This window comes from Melopsittacus undulatus, chromosome 4, assembly GCF_012275295.1.
Source record: "Melopsittacus undulatus isolate bMelUnd1 chromosome 4, bMelUnd1.mat.Z, whole genome shotgun sequence".
In the NCBI taxonomy this organism is placed as follows: Eukaryota; Metazoa; Chordata; class Aves; order Psittaciformes; family Psittaculidae; genus Melopsittacus; species Melopsittacus undulatus.
In genome coordinates, this window is record NC_047530.1 from 14,397,339 (window position 1) to 14,419,854 (window position 22,516).

General features: G+C 43.3%; 1 long non-coding RNA gene across 1 annotated transcript; it reads right to left on the reverse strand.

The window, feature by feature from the left end:
• Positions 1-665: 665 nt before the first annotated feature.
• LOC117436039 (uncharacterized) lies at positions 666-21,206 on the reverse strand. Its single transcript, XR_004549543.1, has 3 exons — positions 21,167-21,206; positions 7,236-7,312; positions 666-2,514 (listed from the first exon to the last, which is right to left on the reverse strand). It is a non-coding gene; the product is annotated as an uncharacterized lncRNA (long non-coding RNA).
• Between the last annotated feature and the right edge of the window lie 1,310 nt (positions 21,207-22,516).

Genomic DNA, 22,516 nt, shown 5'->3' on the forward strand with positions numbered 1-22,516 from the left:
ATATACTCGCAAAGTGTCAGCAGGAAACTAAAAATCTCATACTTGATCCTATGTAGGCAAGAAGTCCCTCTGCACCAAGACACACAATGCACAGTAATAATGGCTTCTGTTCATCTTTCTGTGGGGTATTAAATGGTTTCTAAAGTAGAAGAATAAACCTACATCTAACTTTTAGATATCCAGTAAACAAACACAATTCTTTAGGAACTTTGTTAATAAGGAAAACCCCACAGCAGGTGACCCAGTGTTAAACACTAAACTCATCAGCTTTGAAACTTAATTCACTGAATTAAATATGGCTTTAACTGGTTTGTATGGCTCTAACTGGTTTGGAACAGCCTTTGGGCCGAGAGTTCTCCTTACAGAGACCACCCCATAAGCCCTGATCACAGGTCCAGCCCTATGTCATTTAGCAGAGTGAGGGGTAATTCATTTTTATTTACTTCTGTGGAACCTTACCCTTAAACCAAAAGGTTACATTGTGGATTTCTCTGTCCTATACCACTGTGGATACCTTCTCAACAAAACACAGACACACAAGACACCATCACCGCCCCCCTCTCCCCCAAAAAAACCCCAACCGAATATAAATGACGCACATACAAAAAGACTCAAAGCAGAACATAATTTTGTCCACATGGATTTATTCCACCAATCCACTGCAGAGTTGAGAGGTTACAGCAGTCACTAAGCATCTCTAAAGCATCCAAATCTTCCCTCAGAGTCACCAAAACCAAACCCAAACAGAAACCTTACAGCAGCACAAACACTAGATTAAATATAATGGTACTAAAAAAAGTTTGAGGCAATTGTGCCATTAGTTACAAGTATTTCTGTAATTCAAAATTCCTGTTTTTTTCTGTCACACTCCTGAGTCTACCCTGTTTTCAGTTACTTGCATCTTCTACAGTTTTTTTTCCACCAATGCCTTATGAATTGTCACAAAGTCTTAAATCCTTTCCAAATTCTTGTTTAAACTAGGACACTGCTGGTGCCCCAGCATCATGTTTCTACACAAAACTATCTTTCAGCTTGCAAGGATAATGTAAAAACTCCAAACTCTAATTTCAAATTTATAAGTAAGCCATTTACAGAACAACCCTCTGCTCTGAATACACTTATACTGAGTATATAGACCTTCAGGTGAGATTTCATGCAAAAGGAAGCTCAAACTATTTTTCACAGAACATTTTATAACCAAGTGCATCATTGCATCTGCTGAGGACAGAAACTTAAAACAGATTCATTAAAAGCATCTAAAAACAACACACCCACAAACAAACAGGACACACCTCCACCTACACCCACTCAACAAGCTTTGGATTCACTGGGCTTTTGAGTGGTATCTTACAAAACAAAACACTCCCGAAGAACAGGCTACAGTCTAAGACTAAAAGAAAAATTAAAGACCACTCATTAGAGTCAGTTTTTAACATGGCCCCTGCAGGTGGTCGTCTTGACTGCCCCAGGCTCTGCCCAGACAGCTCCACCATAAGCCACCACTGGACACAGCCAAGTGACTGGCACCACTGGGGAAACCTATTTAAGAAAGGGCAAAAACGACAACCAACAAAGAGGAAAAAAGAAAAAACCCACCAAGGTCAAAGAAGGGTAGGGAGAAGGTGCTCCCTGGCAGGGCAGGTAATGACTTGCACTGAAACGGGAGAGGAAGGGTGTTGGTTTAACATTTATCTCACTACCCAAATCCATTTTAACTGGTGATAAATGACTTTGTTTCATCCACAACAGTAACCAGTAATCTCCCTGTCTTTACCTTGACTCTTAAACTCCCTAAGCCTATTCCCTTCTGGAAGGAGGTGTAGTGAGCTACCCAACAACTAGATGGGTGTTTGGCTGTTGGCCAAGGCTACCTCACCTTTTCACAAATCTAAGGAAATTAAGTTATTCTGACTTTGCTGTTAATTGACACTACACACAAGAATCATACATTTTCAATTTGACTGCACAATAAAAGTTGCCAATCTTCACTCTTCATTGGAAGATTAATCTGTCACAGTGCTGGAGACATTTGCTCGCAATAGGCAGAATGAGTCCCCATCATTTGAATCCAACAGCATATTTTTTGCTTACTGACATGCATTGCACTGTCTCCAACAGCTCCAAGGCCTGCAGCATGAAGTCATACACATGCATGGCATGGAAATGGTACAGCAGGCTGTCAAAGCCAGCAACATAGAGACATAATCCAAACCAGTGACAGACAGAATAACACAGCAACTCAGATGAGACTCAAAACAGCACTTGGCACAACACCACAATCAAAGCAGACCCCCAAGATATCCATCATACAAAACTAGGCACTTGCAGCCGTCACACGTCAGGCTTGCCCAAGCACATACAGTTCAGCAGACGCAGGCACAAGGAGGAAACAGTGCATGGGTGAGCAGAGCCAGGGCCAGACAAATGCAGGTGAACCATCCAGGAAACAGCTCTGGATGCAGATGATGTTTCTCACCACTTAAACGGCCTCGCAGTTTGCAAACCACAGACCTGCTGAAAGAGACCATAAAGGACTCTGAACACCCAAAAGCACAGGTGATGCATCATGGCTGAATAGCTTAAAACAAAGACGGAAGGCAAGTAAGAGTACACACTCAACGTTTTTCCCAGCCAAAGTATTTGCTTTGTTTTATACAAATTCTTAAGAGGACATCATACACAGAACGTCTTCTGCTGAGCTAACTCAGCTACACATAAGCTTGGGTTTTGGTTACTAAACTGCAGCAGAGATCAACATTAAATACAGTATCTTTTTGCATGATTGTTTCAAAGACTGTTTAAAATGTAAGCTAATTTTGAAACCTACCAATTCCATGGATCTTTACTCTTTTTTTGGCTACATTTTCAAAGACTTTCTTTCCCTATTAATAACTCAGAGGTACCTGAAGTAAAAAAAAATAGCTTTATGTTTTCAGAGCTTTGTATTTGATACACCTAGAAACTAACATAATCACATTTTCAGAAATTCCAAGCATAGCACAAATTCTGCTCTAATTCACTCTTTAAACAAAAAGACAGGCTATGAAATAGCACCTAAATTAAATTTCAGTAAAGGATAACTTCTGCTCACTCAAGTGCCTTGTTAACTGTCAAAACTTCTGCTGTAGATCCTTTTCTTTTCCTGTTTCATTTTCAAAATTCAGTAGCACAGGCCTACAGCAGGATGCCAGAAACAATTCTGAAGCAATTCTTTCCAGGATAATGGTAATTATGAACATTTCTGAAAGTCTACCTGAAAACATCAGATTTGGGTTTGCTTCACATTACTTTTAGCCTTATTAACACAAAAACAGCATTGGAGGAAAAAAAAGGGAAAAAAAATCTATGCACTGCTATCTAACTCAGTATTCCCAGCTGCTACTACAATCTATATTCTCTCTTCAGGGCTTCCTCCTCTTGCACAAAGCTGAGGAAACACAAATAAGAACCACCAAATCACCAAACAGCTAAGCAGAAATTAAGGTACCCAACAACTGTGTTTTCAAAAGAATGGTTTAAGTGAACCAGATTTTTAGCTGGGTATTGTTACTTTACTATGAAAATGCTCAGCGCATTTTTAGGCTCCCCAGTGGAACAGCTGGTGTGACCACACAATACAGCAGAAGATCACAACCTTACATATCAAACATGCCAGCTCCAGAGCTCCCACTCACCATGCTGGCTTTCATCACCAAATTGCCACCAAATCCTTCTCCCAAGGCCCACTGAAGTCTGCTAGCCTGAAAACTAAATTACCAAAGTAATCACCAAGCCCCATCAGCCTCATCTCTTGCCATTAAAGATATCTTATTAATTCTCTTATGAGCTTGCAGGAAACAGTTTCAAACAGCTCCCTCAAAAAAGTCAGTTTCAAGCCTTAGTTTTTCCATTCTGAGCCATCCCTGCACTATTTCATAGCTCTGATAATTGTACCACTGACTAAACTCCAACTGGGAATAGCTGTTTTTATCATCACTATTAAAAACAGTCCCTCACACTGTTAGGAATCTGGAAACTCATTGTAGCTGCATCCCACCCTTCAGCCTCTCAAAACACTACAGAGCAATGAAACTATGTGCTGAAACCAGAGGATCCCTGTGCTGAACGAGTTCTGTAATTTCTGGATAATTACAACTGCTTCCTAAGCACAGGCAGCCATGAAGACTTGGTTATTGATTTTAGAAGGACAAGTGGAACAAGATCTTAGAAAGTCAAAGTGAATTTAGTTTTTCCATACTGGACTGGGAAAGTTGAATTCTTCGTAGAAATGCAGCAGTGATGTGCATGTTTTTAAGTAAAGAGATTCACCTGCAGTTTTCCTTTCCTAAAACCACATTATCTTGTTTTTTACACCTTAGGATGACTGATGGCACTCAGAGAAGTAGCAAGATAAAAAAAAAAAAGTTGAAAGAAAAGCAGATTTAAAAAGCATCTTTTAATTATCTAAAGTTACAGTTGCCAAGTAGACAGCAAAGAGGCTGTGCAACATGTACAGATGGCAAAATTCCTCCAGGTTTATTTCACAGTCAATTACAGTGGATTAACCTATCAGACAGAGCAAAATACTTAATTTTTTTATGCAAATATCAACAACTTGGAAAAAATCATTGCCACTCTGATACACAGGATCAGCAATCTATTCTATCACACTTCAGTCATCACAATCCATAAACACACCCTTACAAGCAACCTCTCCCTCTTTTTTAATGCATCTTCTGTCATTATTTCCTTCTCCAGGAACAGCATCCCTCTTGGCTTCCTGATTTGAGTATCATTTTATACACCCATAAAGGTTTGTTACTGTTGTTAAAGAGAAGCATCAAACACCCTCACTGTTTTACAGACACCTTTCCACGAGCTCACAGGTGCTTATATTATTAATTTCTGCCTCTGCAAGATGTCACTGTACAAGGCATTTGTCAGACAGAAAAGCACGGGGGCTCTGAAGAGCAGCTTTCCAGGATCATTGTACTAAACAATGGGTGTGCCTACTTTTGTTTGGTATCAAGTTCCTTTTGCAAGAGCCAGCTACATGGATAGTTAAGTTTTTCCCCACCTCCAAAAACATCTGTTCTTTTTCTAAGTTCTCCAGACTTCCTTCCCCTTTACCATATCACAAAGCATTTCTTTTTAGCAAGGCTGCCTTCTTGATAGTCCATCACCATTATCTTCTTGTTTGCTGCAGAGCAGCCTGAATCACTGAATCTTGCAGAGCTTCCAGTCCTTTCAGCCCAAGGCCAAGCACTGAATTCAAGCATCCTGATTCAGAGAGAAGGCTGTTAAGCTCTTTCCCTGCCTCCTTTTTCAACCCTCTACAGCTTCCTGCCCTGGGAGGCAACCAAGCTGCTGTAATAAATGCCAGTTTCTGTTAAATATCCTGAATTCCTGTAACACTGAGCATTTAAAACTATTACATCCAAATCTAGCACTGTAACAGCTTTTATTCTCCAAAGTGCAGAGACGAGCAAAAAGTACTTCAGCACAAAGGAGTTTTAGCTAGTTCTTTACTGAATCTCACAGCATCTAAAGTTAACATTCAGGCTTGGCACGACCAGCCATCCGCTCAAACACACAGCACAATGTCACTCCTCAAAACCCCACTGTTCAACCTAAAGGCACTTAGGTTTTTTATTTTAAGGGTGCGTCAGCTGCTGACTAAAAGTGGGAATGCTTCATTTAGCACACACACACTTGTTAAAATGCTCACAGCATGCAAATAAAATACCACATTGGGCAAAAGCCATTCAGCCTCCCCATCCGTAGATATGAGCAATGGAACTGTGTCCAGGAAAGAGAAACTTGGAACAACACACAAATATTTCAGTCCCCTATTCCCAATATTCACATACTATGCTAAAGCCCACATCCTTGTCGTGTTGAAGGGATGACCATGTTGAGAATTTTCTGTACATAACGGGTGGGAAAATGACCATTATGTGCCTTGCCCCATTACTGCACCCTTTTATTTGTAGTTATTACTGCAAATTGCCTTTTTTTTTTCTCAGACAATAGTTGTGTTATTATAGGTACCTTTATGCTGTGCCAAAACACATACAGCAATTCAGAACAATCAGCCTTGTTTTCATGGGAGCAAAGGTTGCAGCCAAATGAAATGGGTGGAGAGCACATTAAACAATCTTGGAATCTGCTAATAGGATATAGGAAAATGTGACCATAATGCAGATGCAGTTCCCCTTTCACCTTCCAATGTTATGGATAAAATAAAAGCTTTGGAAAACCAATTAAACTGTTTGAACAACATTAAGCAAGTCAAAGTGCTCCCAGTGTGCTTACAAGACCACTGAGAAAGTCTTTAAAAAGTGCTCTTTCAAAGCTCTGAAACCAGACAGCAAGCTTCCCCACCCCAGAACACCACCTGTTTAAAAGAGATAGGATACCTGCAAGATGTCTGCTTATCCACAGGAAAGAGAAGCTCATCACGACAAAAGTTCCTGTCTTAAAAGACATGATCAACCCTTCCTCTGTCTAAAAGAAAAATTTTTATTGAAGCACCTTGCTTGGTCAGCTGTAACCTGCATTCCCCTTGTTTGCTTTTGAGATGCGCATTAGTCAGCTTTCTCCTTCACAAATGTGATTGTGCCTCTGCATGATCATACACTGAAGTCATGTCCTTGAGCCTGTGACATCAGTCTGTTGCCATGGTAATGTACAGGGCAGTCCAAAATACAGTATTATGGCATCACTGCAGGATCAGAAGCAAAGCAAGCAGTGCCTGAGAGCTGGTTAATGTAGCACAAACAGCAGAGACATTTCAATTTAAATGTTACAAGTGCAACCGCACTTCCTCATGATGTTCTTGATAAATATGGCTAGAAGCCTCTCGTCAAGAAAGACGATCCAGAAGGTCATTAAATTAAAGACATCATGCATTGCTAAAAGGAAGGGCAATATGTTTCCAAGGATGGTCACCAAGAATGACGAAAGCTTAGCTCAGCTCTCTGAATAGAAACCACCATCTGTTCCTAAGGCAAAACCAGGCTCTGCCTAAAGAGATCGTTCACAGAGAAAGAGGGATGGCTCCTCGGCACCCTAGATCAAGTGCTGTGTTGCACGTAGTTTTTCTGGAAATCAGAGATGAGTGTCACAGCAACGTCAGCCTTTCAAAGGGACGCATTACATAAGGCATGGTTCTTCAATCCTGAGCTTTGAAGCAAAGATCATTGCAACATTAACCCAACCTGTAACAAAGCCATTAAGTTAAAAAAGATTGGTACCTTCCAAGAGTTGTTATTCCATGTAGGGTTAGACATTAGTTCTGTAGGTTCCTTGCACACTCAGGAGAATGGCATTTCTGAAGAGCAAAAGGGAAGGAAAAATGAAATTAGTGACACAGTAACAGTGTTGCAACTACTAACTAGCTCTTAAAACCCCAAAAGATCCTGTTTGCCCAGCACAAAGGGCATGCAGAAACAACAATCAATGCATTGCTGACATGTGGAGCACCACCACTTCAAGCAGGTCTTCAGTGCTGACTAAGTACACCCCAAAAAAGAGTCCAGCAACTACAGTGGAAAGTGGCCGCCCTGTCAGCAGAAGTCCTGCTGAGTAGCTGGGCAGAAGCTGCTTTGGTATCGTGGGGCCCAGGTTGCAAGGACAGCAAAGAGGAGGGACTACAAAGCTCTTGGCAGCCACGCTGGACGCCTTTCTTAACCTGCTCCTCCATTCTCATCATGCACACATGTTTAGGAATCTGAGTGCAGATTTCCCATCACTGCTCTACCACCTAAATTCCTCAAGACCCTTGAGTACTTTTGCATGTTCTGCTTCCATGTAAACAGAGCCACTCCCTGCACACCTGACTAGTATCAGTTTACCTCCTTCCACTTTCTCTTACTAATCAATGCACGTCCCGTAACTCAGTCAACACTTCCTTCTACAAAGCTGACTTCCATCCTTCCTATAACCTCAGATGTACCCACAATTTGTTAACAGTGCCATTAACAAGCTGCAGGCACAAGAAGAAACATTTCAGGTTCTCCACACGGATGTAACCTTCACCCTCTCCTAAGCCCTCCCACTCAGGTCCCTGGTTATAACTACCCCATGTCTCATTATCTAATGCTGAACACAAGCCTCTGGGCTAGGAACCACTGTTTATTTTTCTCTCAGCTGCCACACCCCCGGTGGTGTTATAAATTCTACAACCTGTTTGAGCCTGAGCTTGATTCAGACCTGAATTATACCAGTTTCTAAATGACTGGTGGAAATGCCTTCACTTTCTCCCTGCTCACTTCAGCAATACTGACTTACGCAATCAGCCACCATAGGCAGCTCCAGTGCCGAACATCACTAAAGCTAACTGTTCCTACAGACCACAACTGCACAGACAACAAAACACCTAAATCCCTCTACTATTAAATACAAACTGCAAATTACAAAGGGAGAAAAGACAGGCATGACACCTGAACGACAAGTTCCACATGTCAATGTCACCTCTCAGCCACCAAAGCATCCAGGGTTTGCCCCAACCTCAGCCCTTAAACACCCAGCAGGTTACCCAGCTGCAAGTCTGAAGTACTGCAGAGGCTGAGATTTTGGAGGCAACTTTAAGCCAAATGGATTTCAGAGCAAAATAAAGCCAACAGGCTTCATCTCCATGGAGCTCCTGCAACATAACACAGGCTGGACAAGTTACTCAGGGCAAAGGTCTGTCTTATTAACTACCTAGTAAATTCAGATTAAAGTTGAACAGCTTTTTCCCCTCCCTCACATAAAGATCAGATGCTATCCAGCCCCCAAGGAATTGATCTACCTTCTGCAAAAAAGAAAACTTGCTCACAACTACATGGCACCACACACAATCTACAAGATTGTGTTCCTTCAGGCACTTACTACTTTTTTCCCCACAAAAGTCCCCAGTACTGGCTAATTTGTCTCCAATTTGTTTTTTTACAGTCAAGAGGGATCATAACCATACACACTGAAGCACATGAGTAGCCCCAGTGCACCCATCCCAGCTCATTAACCTTCAAGCCAAACACAAGAAAGAAAGAACCAAGGCACACTTCAACCACTAAGAAAACATAAGTAAACATAAGCCAGAGAAGAGCCAGGCCTGGTGAGTGCTGTGGAAGCTTGGTTAATAAACTTCAAGAGAAGCAGAATATGGGGGAGACAACCCACCACCCCAAATGGTCACAGGAACCTTGTCAACTTACACAGACCCTAGGACAACGCCAAAAAACCTAAGGGCAGCACCAAGAAGGCAAACAGATGATTCTGAGATGTAGGGTTAGCTTTTTTTTACCAGAAAAAAGAATCACAACCACACACAACCCTTTAACAACTAACAAAGCAGGATTCCGCACTCCACACCTGTGGTATTTGTGAGAGACACCATTTTATCATCCAGCAGTCCATCTCAGCACAAAAGATGCTAACCTCTACCATTCATTATAAACATACAGGTGGATGACCTTCATCCACACATAGGAAGGAGCTGTGCTTTGCAGACCCTTACTGACTACCCCAGCTGAACCTCCTGCCCATAGTTGTGACCCCTTCCACCTACTTACCCTCAGAGGAGGTTGGCCAGCATGACAAGGAGTTATCATAGCCCATATTCTAGCTTCTTTTTCCCATGAAGGCAAGGCCCCCAACCTCTCTTAAAAAGGCAGCACAGCACCAGCGCTCCCCCATGAGATTCATGTTCTACAGCCTTCTTCTTACAATCCTGCTGCCAGATAACACTCCAGGCTTGAACCTAGTTTTTATTTAGGCTACACCCACTCCAACCTGCCAGCCTCCTGTCCCTGCAATATCAGTGGCTATAAATGAATGGAGGAGGTCTGATCAGCTATTGATTTTTCACAGGGGAAAAAAGTATTTTTCCTCTATCCAAATAAATAAATGCCTCCTTAAAAAAAAGGTGATGCAGTTCATCTCATCAGAAGAACCCATATTGTTCTTATCAAAGCATGGATCCACTCCAGTGCATGATGCACAGGCCAGTTAGCAAAGCACATTTGGGTCCTTCCCTCTGAAAGCCACCCTATAAATGCAAGGCTCGACTAAGAGGGCCTCATACTCTCTAATTCCTTGAAATTCAACATCACTTCACCTTAAGTTATTCCAAGAGATTAATGCTGCAGTTGGACCCATACCGAGTTGCTCTACATGACCAATCCTATCAGCCAAGTTATGACCAACACAACCAAGCCCAAACTTACAAAAATAATCAACAGTGAAAAAGTGCAATATATTTCATTTCCAAAGATTTTTTTACCTGTCAATAAATATCTGTCTTAGTATGTTACCATCCTCCCATCGTTCTGATTTGAGTTATTGGGCTTACAGCAAAAAGCAGTGAGAGCCAAGAACACTGCCTAGAAATCACACAGAGCCTGCAACAACAGAACCCCTTTGGGGCAGTGACAGTTGAGTTCCATTTAATGCAAAAACAAACTACTTTTCCATTCAAGACAAAAGCAGAGACAAAGAATTGTATGTGGCTCAGAATGCAGAGTCAGCTGTCTTTTTAGGAATAGATCAGATTTAACTCTACTGCAGTCCAGAAAAAGTTCGCCTGACAACAGTTTAAACTTTGCCCAGTAACATGCTATGCAAAATGCAGGCACTTGTCTGCAGTGCTCTCATGGCCTTAAGCCAGTACCTCAAAATCATGATCATCAACATTATTTCCAAGAAGATACATTATCAAGATTCAGCCTGATGCACAAATGCACTCTTATCCCATTTCAAAGACAGACAAAAACCCTCTCTGAGGCTCTGCCTGATAGTTCTCTTTTGTATAATATTAGTTGCATATAACACAATTTCTACACTGTGGAACTAAAATGACACCATTCTGCTACAGCCTTGCCAACGTGACCACTCTCACCACAGGGACTTATGTTCTGAAACAGAAGTGGTAGCAGAGGTGTCCTCAAACTGGTTTATTTGACTATTCACAGCCTGATGCAGATAGAAAAACTAATTAACATGTATCATTATGGAAAGCAAATATATTCTAAATGTTCATCAGTTTATATTAAAACCCTCTGAAACATCTAACGTCAAAGCTAAACAGATCTTCCCCTGGCAAACTACTTGGAAAGCCTTCAACTGAATCTGCCAGATAAGGTAATACAGTATTTTAGGATATTTTTGCTACATACACTGGGGATGCACCTCTAACATGCACAAAGCCCAGAGAAGCATCATGAGAGCTGCAAGAACACCTCTGTCCTGGCTAACATTCATGTAACAAAATTACAGTTTCACTGCAAGGGAAAAAGGAAAAAGCACTTAAGTTTTGTTTAGACTCAAGTGCTGCAAGCCACACTGCTCATCTGCTATCAGAGCAGATTGCTGGGCTGCTCCAATAATTATTCAGTAATGAAGTAACCAGAATTAGAAGGTATGCAATTAGGCCCTTCTCCTCCTCCTCCTCTCCCCTAAAAGGAAGGAATAAAGCACCCAGCACAGACATTATCACCTTTCCCTCTATCTCTGCTACCCTTATAACTTAAAATACCCATAATGCAAAGTAGAGCTGTCACTTACAAGATGCTAATGAGCCCAGCTTGGCCCTGAATGGCAGCAAAGGTGATATTCTCAGCATCTCCCCAGAAGAAAGTTACTGGGTTACTTGCTGGGATGTTTTCTCAGATTACCCACACATGCATATATTAAGTTTAACATGCCTGCATTTAGCTATTCCAGTAAAAGCATGGAGCTTTTCAGAGGAAAACAGCACTGCTGTTCCTACTAGCTTTAAGTTAAAGCATCTCCCACTAATCCTCCCCAGCATGACCACTGTGAATACATTAAGCAGGTATCACTTGCTGGCACTTTGTTTAGCTTTACTGACTTCAGCCTGACAACGCCAGCTTATTTTACCTGCACAATTTACAATCTACCTTTCCTTAAAGAGTTATGCTTTATGTTTGTAAAGCAGTATTCACAGCTCCTTCCCTAACTGTGACTAATATATGGAAGATGCAGAAAAGCCCCAGACACCCCAAAGCCAAACAGCAACCCATAGTGAATCCCTGCTTCCAAACTGCAATTCTGATAAAATACATGTTGACATTTATTCATGCTCAGAAGCTCACTCATCCTCCCCTCCACCCCAGTGGTACCAGTTGGTCTAATTAAAGACATGTCTTCTCCCAACAGCCTGTGCCTCACGTATGCCCCAGGAAAGTTTCTCTATCATGATCAACTTTTACATTTATTTAAACTCTAGGCTTCTTCAAATGGAAAGCAGACTGACAGGCTCCTCAGTCCATAACTGCCTTTGTTCTGCCTGGGCAGCCACCTGATGAAGAACAATTCCTTGCTCTTATACTGTGACTCAAGAAACACAAAGGAAAAAAAAAAAAAAAACAAAACCCTTATAACCAATATTAATGCAACTAGCAACATCAGTGAACTGGCTCCATATAGCTCCACCACAGGCATAATTTTACACTCAGATAAAGTTCCCTTACTATTTTCTATGCTCATTTCTTCCCAACCTCTTAAATATGTTTTCCCATAGACATACATCCTTACAGGACACTGGTGCCTACACTTCCTTGGGTTTGGTTAGGCCAGGGTCAAAGCTGTTAGCTTCACAAAATACATCCACAACCCCTTCCTCACTGGCTACATCTACCAATCCCAAGGATGAAAAAGGGCAGAGGGAAAGGAAAGGCAGTTTTTAAGGCTAAAAGAGTATGCAGAATGCTGCAGAGACATTTGCCACAAGCATATGTAAACTACTACTATTTATCCTACAGTTTACCCAGAAGCTTACAGCTAACACATCAGTGTATCTCATTTTACCAATTCCATAAGCTGTTAAGGCCTAACAAAGGAATCATTAGGAAAACTGGTTTAGAACACTGTTGGTGGCATCCCATGCACTATGCAAGGAGAGAGCAAGACTGAAACTGCTCTAAGGTCCCATTCCCAGCTTAGGCTGTACAGCTGCATCATCAGAAGAGAATTCCCAGTAATTTGTATCAAAGCCACATCTCCAACTGCTTCTGCTGCAAGTTATTATAAATTTTAATATGACTAGATCTGCAGTCCCACTGCATCTAAAAAAAAAAAAAACCCTTAAGCACTGTAGGAGAAACACAAGGATTTTTTTTCTTAACACCACGGAAGATGGATTTGCTGCTATCAGTAATCCTTCCACAGCCCAAATTTCAGAAGTGGCAGCAGATTTACTTAGATTTCAGGTGCATAAAAAAAAGCACTCTTTGCATCACTTCATTCATGTTTATTAAGATAACATCACTTCATTCATGTGCTTATTAAGTTACCTCAGTTAAAACACAACAGTAGAGTAGCATCCTTCTTTAGAAAGGAAATTTAAAGAAAAAAGAGGTGAGAATCTAACAGTTTGCCCCAGACTGGATGGCAAGCTGTTACATGTATCTGGTGCCCTGATGGTTAAATTGACATCTAGAAACCCACTTCCAGAGGGCAAGTTTTCCTTAAAGATCCCTGACCATTTGTCTCAAGCTTCCATGCCCTGCATGCCCAGACTGTTTAGCAGTGGATTGCCTAGGCACAAACATCCTGCACAGGGACAGCCTCCTCTCCCCAGGACAGGACGGGAACATGTGCAGGCAGTCAGAAAGATAAATGATTGAGAAAATCACAGTCACCCTGACAGGCAGCATGATACCAAAGCAAGAGCAACCTAATGGCAGGAGAGTAAACTTCGCATATATGCTTACAGGGAGCTTCTCTCAACTTCAGGAGTCAGGACAGGAAGAAGCACCAAAGCTTTGAAGATGTAAACACACTAAGACTGCAGTCTCAATGCCGAAGTGGAGGCTTCATGATGGAAAGGATTTTTATACTTTGCAATAAGGACTTAGGGCAAGGCAAAGTTCAAAACAAAGACCTCAATGAAGAGCTTTATGAATCAAAAGGGAATTAGGCTGCCTCTGTAAGCACGTGAGATGGTGAACATAAACTCCAGTCCAGTTCAACACTAGCTACTATCACTCAATATGCAGCAAGTCTTGTTTGAACTCATTGTCCAAACCCTTTCTTAAAATATAGCCTCCAGTATGACACATTGCAGAGAGCCAAACCACAGGCACAAGCCAGGAGTTAGTCTTTGAAGTTTAGATACAACAGAAATTATTTCACCTACCTAGATGCAGACGGATAGCTGCTGCCTTTGATGCTACTATGGTCTTAAACTGCCCAAGGACTCCAAATTGCTTGCTGGGCTGCAGAGCAGCAACACCCAAGCCTACACATACACACAAACATAATTATGTCTGGTCTAGACTTGGGGGATAGGAAAGAAATAAAATCTTTTCAGTGATGTTAGCATGCAAAGAAAATAGCACATACAAAGAAATCTCTAGAGTGACATAGAAACAAGATTTTATGCTTGGCTTTCTGCCCATTAGGAATTAAAGAGCCTAGCAATATAACCCTGTTCACCCCAAGGAAGAAACTGCATTCTCAAGTGATCAGCGGAATAACAGGGAGGAGGAAAGAGGGACAAAGACACAGGACAGCAATTGCACACAGCAAAATAGGAAGTTTCTGATGGTACTGAGACAGAAGGCAGGCTAAGACCATAACACAGAAAAGAACAGTTCAGATTTTAAAATTAATCCAGTCTATTGCATCCAAAAGAGCCAGTAAATAACAGCATTCCAATAAAGCAGACAGTATTTTTCACTATAAAATTCCAACTGTTTTAATATTCTACAGATTATGCACCTCCACTGACTGCCAAGCAGCAAAATCAGTTACAGGAGGTCACAAGAAGAAAAGTGAATCAAGTGGCAAAGACATTGCTAGACACCTTGAGAAGCTGAAAATGTGTAAAACCCCAGGCTTTCAATATGACAGAACATTTAGTAGCTACTCGCAATGATGATTTTACAGCCAAACTTTTTGGAGTTTAAGAATTCACATCATGAGACCAGCTTTTTTAGCAGAATTAGGACCAGACTTGACATGCCCCAGATTCCCCAAGGTTACTTTTTGAAACCCATCTACACTTAAAAATATTTCAAGTGCTCTTCTCACACTGCAGAAGAGCAACCAAAATCTAACATTTAATTTTCTAATGTTTTAGCATCTGTTTTATGAGAATTTAGTTTCAACACTTTTTTTATTTGAATGACAGAAGGCATTTTGTATTAGATTGCAGGTTGAAAGTTACTGGAAATGGAAGCAAGCTGCTGTTACATACAGAAGTCATTGCAAGGAGAAAAGAAAAAAAATGTTACTGAAGCTTGCTAAATGAAAGTCTATGCTAAATGAAAACCCCAGAATGAAGCAGAAGTAGCCTAGGAGTTGCTAGGGATGTTTCAAGTTAATAAAATTCTAAATTAAAATGGCTGCCGTTTAAGTTTGCCAAAAAATTATGCAAATTTCTGAAGTTCATACATAGTAATTAGCCCAGCAGAAAGCAGGTCCCAAATAAATGACGAATTCAGCCTCACTCGTCTGCTTCCAGCTGATGGAATTAGCTGCGTGTGAGGTTATTTTTTGCAATTGGAGATTAAACGCATTATCCAAATATCAATTCCTTAAGTAAACAGAATGTTGGATACACGCATACATGGTATTAGGAATATGCAAAACCCAATCAGAATCCTTTCCCATCTTTCTAAACAAGACATTAAGGAGGCTGGGGGAGGGTTTACATATTTTAACTTCATTTTTCAAACCAACTGACTGTCTGCTGACAATTCAGCTGAAACAAGTTCTCTCAAAGCAGATTAGCGTTTGTAGCCCAAACAGGTTTTTCCGAAGAAGACTGTCTGCCTTGACTAAAAATTCATTGTCTTGATGTGCTAATTCCCAGAACACAGAAAGTCGTCCAAATGGCAAGTTCAAACAATGTGCATAAAGAATGGGTTTCACCCATTACTTCTCTAAAACCCGGTTTGTGGGCATATCAGTCATATACTGCATATCACATGCTGTAATGCACAAATTCACCTTTTCCATTTCTATTACTGATCTGCTTAAAAAGATACAGCCTTCTCCTAAACCCTGCAATTCTCAAGCTACCTGCAGCAATACACTGAGCTGAATGGCTGAACCTCAGGTGTTGCCCTTGATCAAAATACTCCACCTGCACTCCACATTCTGAATTTAGTTTCTCTTAAGTACTGGAGCTAAGCAGTGCCCCAGTAAAAAAAGTTACTCTCAAAGCCACTGAATGACCCAGCAACTTTTCTCCATTGTTATCCTGCCTTTACCATGCTTGTAACAGCATGATTCATAAACATGTATGTCAATGAATCCAGTTTAGAGGGCACCCACCGAAGAGCATTCCATCTCCTACTCTGAGTATCTGCAGGTGAGTGCTGAGAAAGCCAAAGCCAGTTACTGCACCAATTGTGAAGAGGTAAGACAGGCTGCTTCTTGTGCAGTTCAGGCACCAGCTTCCAAACAGAAAATTGGTGAAAGAAATTAAAGTATGCTACAAAAGTTGCTACATGAACATTGCTTTCTAGCTCCAAGTTGTCCAGAAAAAGGTTTCCAGAACCTATGTGTGCCACAAAAAAAACTCAAAACATACCTAATTAAAGGAACATGGGGAAGGGAGAGTTTAACTCTAATTTAAAAGTCAAGTGACATGCTGGCTTGAATACCATTAACCAAAACTGTGCAAATTAAAAGTATGTGTACTGAAAGCAGTAGAAACCGTGCCCAAAACAAAATGAGAATTCTCATACAAAAACACTTCTGTGGCCAAATGAAATACTGAGTTTAAGTAACAAACCGAGCACTTATACCTATCATGTTCTCTCCCTCCCCTTCTCAAGTAGGGAGTCTCATTTATCTCAAAGCAATCAAAAGAAAACACTTCGATTTTTAAAGTTGCAAAAATGAAAACGTTGTCTGGCACTAGCTAATATTTGAGAAATCAAAAAAGAGATTCTCTAAGTTAGGGGAAGGATGAAAACAGTTCTGAATAATTTACTTTGCATAGCCCAGTTCCTGCCAAAACAGTTCTGCAAATCCCATGGTAGTTCAGATAATTTCCATTCTTAGAGCAAAAAAAGTTAGATCGAACATTAGAAACATTAATTGTGTGATATGACCTGAATGATGCAAGAACAAATAGTTAAGTGAACCACAGCATCCGCTGAATTTTTAATCACTAGTTGTTTTGCTGCAAGGCAGAATAACATTGTATATTAGCTTCCAAGAACTGTACAGAATGGCACATTAGGACAGCAAGATTTTAACTGGCAGAATTTCAGCCTCCGTGCTACCTAAATCCCATTACTTTGCTATGAACTGCAGACACAGCAGTTTCTAAAGCAGGAACTTTTTTTAATCACATGGAAAAGAGCACTATTTTCTACACCCCAAGATACCAGTCGGCCATTACTGAATACCTATTTTTTTTTTAAAGCTGACATTTTCTGAACAGCCATTTACACGTTCCTCTGTGGTGTATTTTTACTCTCAAAACAGCATTAAGCACTCACACAGCAGCAACTCACAACAGAGGTAGCTGAACCTCCAATGTGTAGGAAGGCGATCCATGTAAACATTCATATTACCTGTGTACTGCAACAGGAGGTGCCATTGCACAACATCGTTAGGCATAGTTAACCACCAGCTATAGTTAATCCTTCTGCCTCTGATACCCACTGCAGACACCCAGCTTTTACCATCAACTCACTGTCCAAGTGCGTGCCATTGACAGCAGAAATACAAGCCCACACTATACATGTATCAGCCAATCCCATTCTGATTTCTCTGCATTTTATATCCAAAATCACTAGATTAAACCCAACCTCCATGCCTACAGTACTGAATATACCTTCAGTTATGCCCTAGGCATAAAACTGCAACACCAGGATTAGCAAGCGATACAGCAGATATTCCGCTTCCACAAGATGACAAAAAAATGAAGTTATTTGGGGAACAAACACAGATCCCACACTACAGCCAGAAGCCACACTACAGGCACTTAATTCTCAGTATCCTGGGGGTGAAAAAAAGGACATTAAAAAAAAAAGACAACCTTCATACATTAAATAAGTTCCATTACACTGACTTTAATAGTATCTAAATTTAATAAGTTAATAGAATCAAAACAACTTGGAAAACAAAATCAGTAAAATATGGTATAAATAAAAACTGAGCAGCCACACATACCAGAGCAGCATTCCTGTGCCCTCTTCTCTGCAGAGCTTACAAAGCTGGTAAATTGATCTCTAATCACCAACTTTCACTAAAGACCTCCTTCAAAAGCTTAAATGCATGGATAGGAACATTTGGTGATACATCTGATGACCAAATAATCCACAAAACCCATAAAAGCAGCAAAGTCAAGAGAGATGTACACTACCAGGTGCAAGAAAAAACATTGTCTTTTTTGAAACCAGGTATCACGTCTGCAACAGGAATATTAAAATATGCCATATCTGCCAGTAATAAAGCCACTGGTGTCTGAGGATTATACCAAACTGCTCGTTTTGTTATGCTATAAGGCAGCAAGAAGTGAAAGTAACACATTATGATGAATGTGTTGAGACCTGGAACCTCCGGGTCTCCAGTTACACCTAGGTAGTATTGTGTGTCTACTTCCCAGTATTCAGCTTCACAGCACCAGAAACTGAAATTGACACCTCTGTACCTCAAAACCACAGCCCCTTCTGGCACAAGAACTACTTGTCAGTCTCTATGAACACATGATCTCACTGCTATTCAAGGTGGCCAAGAGCTCAGGAACACTGTGGTGCACATCCACAGCTCACTATAAGACAAACTTCCAATTTTAAGGGAAGCAAAAAGATGGTTTATATGCCTATAAGAAAGTCAGCTGCAGATTAGCACTTGACAAATCACTCATACTTCTTCACAATCCTTATCTAAATGAAGAAAATAATTCAAAGATCATTTAGTGTGAGTGAAACATACACAGCTTTGCCTTCTAGCTCTGCTCATTCCCCAGTTAAATATGAAAGAGACAACTTAGTCACAAGGAACATGCAAAATGATTTTAAGACACTGGTTATTACATCAAATCCCACAACTTTTCCCACCTATAAAAATGGAAGTCTGCCATGAGGAGTTCGGTAAATGTAATGCCTTTGTTCCCAAGCTGCTGGTGATAAAGCCCAGGCTCCCTGACATTCTATTTCTTTTCCTCAAAGGCTCTGTGCTACAGCAAATATATGGAGTTTCATAGGTAAGACGAATATTGGGTGAGTTACCTTCAAAATGAGTCAATAATGCTGTCACTGAGGCCAGGGGAAGGCAGGTGGCTGCTGGAAAGCAATGCAAGGCACTCCCCTCAGGATCCAAAACCACTGCATTCAGAACACTCTTATCCCCTGCAGCAAGGAATTAGCCATTTACCAAAAAGGAATCAAAACACTGCATAAGGCTTCCAGTTAAGACTTCAAGGGAAAAAAAAAAACCCAACACAACACTAGTGCAACCACAGTCACACCAGGAATTCTGCAGGGTACTGAAGAACAAGTAGCTCACCTATCAGCAGGATGGCATTTGTCTGGCCGATGCTCAGAGAATGGCTCGAAAAGAGAGCAGAACTAGATCTTTATTTTTTCTTTCAGTCAGTCATTTTGACGTCTCCATGTTAAGCAGTAACAACATTAACCACCTACAGGCATTTACAGGTTTAGACACTGGACTTCCAAAACAACTGCCTACCTCCATGAGGATTATTTTTTAGCTCTTTTCTAGGGGTGACAGACAATTACAATGGACAATTATTTAAAACCTTTCATCCGAGAAAATACGAAGCACTATGCAAACACTCATTAAGGCTTGTGACTCGAGTCTGTGCCACACATTAGTCCATTTCAAAGCTAGCCCGGGTATCTCTAGCTACCAACAGTGCATACCGAGAGCTATGGTATAGCCAAGGCAGCTCGCAGCACAGCAGTTAACCACCTGAGCGTGTACACAGCTTCACAGGCTGGCTTTACAGCCCTCGACGAAGCCCGAGCTGCTGCGGCTGTGCTTAACAGCCCTTCCAATCCGGTTATTTATAAACAGAGACAAGACACATAGCTGCTGTTGAGCACTGTATAAAACACCTCACAGGACGAGTGTCAGCCCCATTTCTCCAGCAGATACACGTTTTGTTTCCAACTGGAAGCCACACGGCACAAGTCAGTAAACTCTGTTTACTGAAGAAATTAGAAGCTACGCTTCTTGTTTCGAGTAAGGCCTTGAAGGAAGTAATTTTGAGCAGAAATCTCTTCCCCTGTAACCGTATAGTTAACCTTTCCTTATGTCCTTGCACCCCTCCCACGTGAACACATTATTAAAGTACTACCTACAATACCTAATAACGATTAAAGCTGTCTTTTTAGATCGCTGTTTATGTTCTCCGAGCTCCTCAACTCTTCCCTCTGGAAGGCTGACAGATGCATGAGCACGGCGTAAGCCATGCAGAAACACACCATCAGGAAGTGACAGCGCTCAGAAGATTAAAATCTGGTTTAAAACACGGTGAGGGGGGGGGTGATGTTGCCTTTCTTAAGGAAAAGCCCCGCGTTCCTGCAGGCGGGCCCACCCAGAGCCCGTGACCCGCCACAAACCAGCTCCCGGGCCGCCCCCAACCCCCTCAGCCACGCGTTATGCAACCGCATGGGAGGAGAGCGGCTCCGGGCCGTGCGGAGGGGCCGGCACCGGCTCACAAGGAGCCCTCCTGCCCCCCGCCGCCCGGCTCTCGCTGTCAGACCCGGCGGGCCGGGCCCGCCCGAAGGCGGGAAGGCCACGGGAGCGCTGCCAGCGGAGCCGGGGAGGGGACACAACGGGGGAAGCGCAATGAACCCCCAGGGAGGCGGCGGCCGCCGGCAGCGCGGCGGCACGGACACGGGAGCTGGCGATGAGCGGAGAGCAGGGAATAACATACAACAAAATAAAACCGAGAGAGGGGCGGCCGGCGGCGGGGAGGTGTCGCCGGGAGAGCGAGGAGGCCCGGTGCCCTCCGTGGAGCCTGACGCCGCGCAGCCCTGGCCGGCAGGCTGCCAGTGGCCCCTCGGCGGCCCCCAGAACCACCATGGCCGGCAAGAGAGCGGGAGGTGCGTGCGGGGCCTGCTCACCGCCCACCTGCCCGCCCCGGCCTGCGGCCCCGCGCCGAGCCGAGGCAAGCCGAGCCGAACCGCACCGCACCGAGCAGCTGACGCCCCTCCTCCCTGTCCCAACCCCACCACGAGAAGCCTACCCGGAGCGGGGCCGGCCGCGCTCCCCGCAGAAGACGGCGGCTCCGCAGCAGCAGCAGCGGCTAGCTGCGCTAAGCAGCCAGGCTGGGCTGATCACGGCGCGGCCGGATCCCCCCTGCGCCCAGCCCCAGCGGCGGGAGGAGCCGCGCCGGCCGCGCCAATCCGCGCCCGGGGCGGGACGGGACGGGGTGGAACGGAGCCGGGGCCGCTGGGGGGGGTGCAGGTTTGCTGGCCGCCCCCGTACAGTGCCAGGCACCGCCATCCCCGCCGCGCGAGGCACCGGCGGCAGCAGGGGCCGGGGTCCCGACTCGGGGCCTGTCGGGTCTTTTCAGAGGCTATAGCTCTCCTCACGGCCCCGAGGCTGTCCTCTTCGTGGGCCGCAGTGCTCCTCAGGGCCTCGGCTGTCTCCCCAGAGCCCGTGGCGTCCCGCCGGCAGGTTCGAGGTGAGGGATGTTTCTAGACAGACCCCGGTGCTGGGGACCGACAGGATCATGGCCTCCCCGCTGTCCCACAAGCTGGCTGGCGTGGGGCCTCACAGCCTTGCTCACCCTGGTGTTGCCAGGCCTGGACCTTGCTGCCGCTGTGCCACCTGCTGTGAAGTTTAGCAACAGGGGTGCCAGCTCCCGGGCAGCTGTCTGGCACCAGCAGCTTACAAGTGAATTTCTACAGTGATAACAGGATAAAAATCTATATGGCCCTCAGCAGGAGGCTAAAGAAATTAATTTGATAGACCTTCCAGTTTTAAAATCTACTCATTTCCTGGTTGCAGGACCAAAAGAGCTGCTAAGGGGTTACTGGGAGCTTGAAAGTAGTCCTTCAGGGTAATGGAACCTCAGTAGCTTGGTTCCAGCTAGCTTGTTTTGCCAAGACTGCCTCCTCAGCACAATCACTAAGTACCCTTTGCAGTGATCTGTGCAAATGCTGCTGCTGTTCCTGGTGTAGATGTGTCCCAGGCTGTGCAGCCCCTGGGCAGTGGTTCATCATGTAAGCATCACCCCAGACATCTTCCTTACGCTATCCTCTTGGAGCCCTCAGCCTACAGAGGGAAACAGTCGGGCACCAGGGAAGTCCTCCAGAACCAAAGGTACTGAGAACAAGAGGGAAATGCAAAGGGAAGGCATTGGGAAAAGGGGAATTAAGAAGTGGCACCAGATGGTAGGTAGCTAAAGCCTAATGGAGTTCTTGCAAGAAGGAGTTTCCCCCCTCTCCCAAGATGAAATCCCCAAAGATTTCAGCAGTTGAGGAGGGGTGCAGGTCCTGTGAGGGAGGACCACAGATCACCCAGAGTAAGGGCAAGGCTAGCAAACTGAAAAGGTCCAATTTCTCTGACCTGCAGGAGGGCAGCAGTGGGG